Source organism: Octodon degus, unplaced genomic scaffold (assembly GCF_000260255.1).
Source record: "Octodon degus isolate 3935 unplaced genomic scaffold, OctDeg1.0 scaffold00060, whole genome shotgun sequence".
Taxonomy (NCBI): domain Eukaryota; kingdom Metazoa; phylum Chordata; class Mammalia; order Rodentia; family Octodontidae; genus Octodon; species Octodon degus.
The window spans coordinates 520,940-525,225 of NW_004524636.1; the positions used below are offsets into that span (position 1 = coordinate 520,940).

General features: G+C 42.6%; 1 pseudogene; it reads right to left on the reverse strand.

The window, feature by feature from the left end:
• Positions 1 to 773: 773 nt before the first annotated feature.
• LOC101590993 lies at positions 774 to 2,458 on the reverse strand (annotated as a pseudogene).
• Positions 2,459 to 4,286: the final 1,828 nt, after the last annotated feature.

Sequence of the window (4,286 nt, forward strand, 5' to 3'; positions counted from 1 at the left end):
GATTTGTTGTAATAGTGTTTGTAAATAGGATATCATGTCTGTGTCTTGTACAGCAAATAACCACTAGGAAGAGTATGCAATGTGTTAATTATCGAAACTGTCCTACCAATATGATTTGGAACTGTCTCATTGGTATTTGTCTGTCAATAAATTATGGGAAAAAAAAAAGAACTGTTTCAGGTCAGCTTCACCATGGGGGAATTCTGTGAATACAAACCCTCCAATGAACAAGCCTAATTAGTTCCTAAATTTCTTTACAGCGGAGATCAGCTTAGATACACAAGAACTGTTCTGTCCATTTTTATTCCGCCAGAGTGTTGGAATCCATCTGTGAGTTCAATCCATTCCATTCCAATGCCTTTCATATGAACCCTTCACTAATGTGAAGGCTTTGATTCACAGTTTGCAATACAAATACCCTGAAACATCATTTACTTGTTATTAAGTATTTGATTACTATGCTTTTTAAAATTCAATATCTTTAAACCAAGTTTTTAATAAGTATGCTGCTTGGAGCAGTTCAGAGTACTGTTTTTTCTCTTCTTGTTCTTCTTCCCCCTTCCACCCCATCTTGTTTTTGGGGGGTGGGGGTGGGGCCGCTGGCTCAGCCTGCCCTGAGGGTGGGGCTTGCGCCACTGTGATGCTGGGGATCAAACCATAGTCCCCTGCGCCTGCCTAAGCTTGCCTAAGTAGGCGCTTTAGACCACTGAGCTCTCCCTCTGGCTTCAACCCATCTCTTTTTGTTCTGAAACCAGTGCACCTATGGTTGTAACTTACGCTTTTTTTGCACATAACATTTCAATGAGAAGGTTATTATAGGGGACCTCTCCATTCAGGTTCTTGTAGTAGAGGTATTCTTCAGCCTGAATGCTAATTGCTGGGAATTCTAGTAGCCCGAGTAGTAACTGCCTAAATTTCTCTGCTTGCTGTGGGTATTGTAAAGTATGTAGTCCAGCAGGACCGAGTTGATTTGTTCCTGGACACCTTCAACCAGCTGGAAGTTCTGGAGGTTTTTGACATCTAAACTAAAAAGCACCAAGAGCTTTAGACACACGAACTCTCACTGATTAAGCTGCAGGGACCAAAGTTTTGCCACTAACTCCTCTGTGTGACACATGAGGCTGTTGAGGGTGGCGCCAGCTTGTGATGCTATTAGAGTACAGTTGACTTGTTGCCTGGTAACCAGGAAGATGGACCCTTCTTTCCTATGCATCAGTTGTTGGTACATGGGGTTGAGGATTAAGAGCTCACTCCAGCAGCCTGAAAGCGGCTTCATTTGGTCATCAACCTTCAGTTCCCTGAAGATGATACTCCTCACCCATTCAATGATGGAGAAGAGGGTTTGGTTTGCCATTTTGCACATGAGCCCTAATGTGTTCAGCTTTCATGCTTGCTCAGGTTAGCCTGCTTCTGCTGCCAATAGACCATGATTTTGGCTTGCACCTGAAGCTTGTCTGGCTTACAGTTTATGTAATGATTTTTTTTTTTTTTTTTGAACGGGGGATTGAACTCATATCCTTGAATTTGCCAGTCAAGCGCTTATCCTACTGAGCCATCTCCCCGGCCCTGGCTTACAGTCTAAAAGTTCCAGAATCAGATGTGGGATCCTTGCTGGAGAGCTGGTCTTCATATAGGAATAGGCCATGATTGACTCAGGCAAGCTTGTGGAGGGTTCTGGGTACTCAGAACCGATGACCCTGCTAGGAAAATGGTCATATGTCAGGTAACCTTGCAGGCTGCCTTGAGGTAGCATTGTCATGCTAATGAGGGATGTGACAAAAGGACTTCTGTAGTCTGTAGGAGACAAGGCCACATGGTTCAGATGTAGGCCTTTGGAGGCTGAATGGATGCTCTGAATGGCAGACGAGATGGTCAGGTCAGAGGGAATCGCTTGGATCACCTGAGACACCTTCTAGCTTAACTCTCTTGGCTCAGATGAGGGCTTTTTTCTGTTGTTTCAGAGCCTTGTCTCTCTTATACATTGGCCCAAGCTGAATTCTTGCATGCATTTGGTCTGCCTTTACTGCTTCTAGCTTCATTCCAATGCTCAGATATTTTTTAAATCAACAATAAGGACACTATTTCTCTGTATTTTGTCAGTTTGGCAGTTCTGGTTCTCTATACATATATACCTTTTATTATTTTGGACTGTTCACTTAAAAATCCCTTGCAACTTTCACAAGTAAAGAACCCATAATGGTACCCAGCTACTTCATCACCATACACGGGCAAAGTTCTTCAAGATCTTCATCATAGGACCAACTGACCATTTTAAATTGAGACACTTAGGGCTGTGGAGATAACTGTGGAGATAAATGTCTCAATAAATTGAGACACTTGCTTGTCCTATAGCATCTGCTCCTACTGTCCATGTGATCAAGCAGAGCTTCTGCTTTCACTTTGGGCTGAATGACAAGGCAGCCACGGGCAGGAATGGGGTGCGGGCTAGGTCCGGAAGCCCAGCACCTGGAAAGTCTGCTTAGCCCAGTGCCCTTCAACCAGGTGGGCTATATTGGGATTTGATATTCAGATTTTCAGGAGAGGTTTCATTCCTGGACATGGAAAACTGAATGGCAGACACAAATTTTCCCACCGCCTGAGTAGGCTAAGCCTCACATGATGCTTCCAGCCTTGCAAGCAGCTGGCAAATCTGTTTCCTTTAGGCATTTTCTAACATTTCTCCTAACACTATCATGATGATGGTTGCTCTACACTCACCTGGACTTGGGTTGTGCTCTTTGAAGTGCTTCCTTTGATTTTTCTCTCCCTAACTGTGTGCTCTAAGGCAAGCTACCTAAATTCTTTGTGTCTCCATTTCCTCTTCTGTAAAATAAAGAATGCAATAGTACCTCAGAGGATTAGTCATTCAATATTAGTGTATGTAAAAAGTATTTAAACCAGTGTCTGGTAGGCGCTTCTGAAATGTTAGTTATCAATTTTTACCAAGAGAAGACAAATCTTTTTAATAACATGTTTTCATTTCAGCTGGGAATGTATCTCAGTGATAGATTACATTGAAAAACCTGGGGTTCAATCCTCAGCACCAATAAATAAATACTATTTTTAATTGGCACATAATAATTGTATATATTTATGAGGCATAGTGGGACATTTGCACATTTGCAATGTTGATGATAAAATCAGAGTAACTACCAAACATCATCTCAGATCTATAACTTTTTGGTATTAGAAACATTAAAAATCCTCCCTACTAGGTACCTTTAAATATTCAGTTAGCAGGGAATACCAAGGTGGCAGAGTGGTGACAAGTAGAGAAAGAGCTTCTCTGAGAGGTGCCATCCAGATGCTGGAGTACAGCAATGTGAGGAAGACAAGGAGGGAAGTGGGTCCGCTGGACCCAGGAAGGATCTGAAGCATGAATTGAAGCCCATGGGGAAAGTGAAGGGAGAAACTTCAACAAAGGGGAGGTGCCTTCTTCCCGAGAAGGGATTCACCACTCAAGAGGAGCAACTGAAACCTGCAGACACATAATGACTGCTGCAACCCAAGAGGCCTCCATGGAGAGACACAGCGGTGGAGGAGAGCAGTGATGTGAAGGACTGCACCAGCTGGCAGTGACTGCTGAGGGCTCAGTCATCCAGCACAAGAGAGATTGGCCAGGAAGCATCTTGGAGAGGGGCTGGCTGAGCTCCCAACTCAGAGTGGCTGCTGGCTCCATTTATTGGCTTCCAGCTGGGCTCAGGTCCAGCGAAAGAATGGCTATTATCAAGAAATCAACCAATAACAAATGCTGGAGGGTTGCAGGGGTGTGGGAGAAGGAATCCTTCTCCATTGTTAGTGGGAGCATAGATTGGTAAACTAGGGATTGGAGGTCCCATTACATGTAGCTATTCACCTTCTGGGTATCTTCCAAGAATTAAAAACCTTGTACTGTAGTGATATGGGCACCCATGTTCTATAGCAGCACAATTTGTAACAGCTAGATCTTGGAAACAACAAAAATGCCCATAAACCAAGGAATGGATAAAAAAGATGTGGTCTTTTTATACAATGGAGTATTATTCAGCCATAAAGAAAGATAAACTAGAGACTTTTATAGATAAATGGATGTAACTTGAGACCATACTTGTCAGTGAAATAATCCATACATATGTGCAAACATCATATTGTCTCCCTAACATGAGAAGCTGAAGGAGCAAATAAAATCCAAAATGCACAATAGATATTACAAAATGGGAAGAAACTTCAAAAGGAAAGAGAAACTTGGATAGGCGAAAAAGTATATATGACAGCTACACTACTAATTTCTCTTAGTTTATTGATTT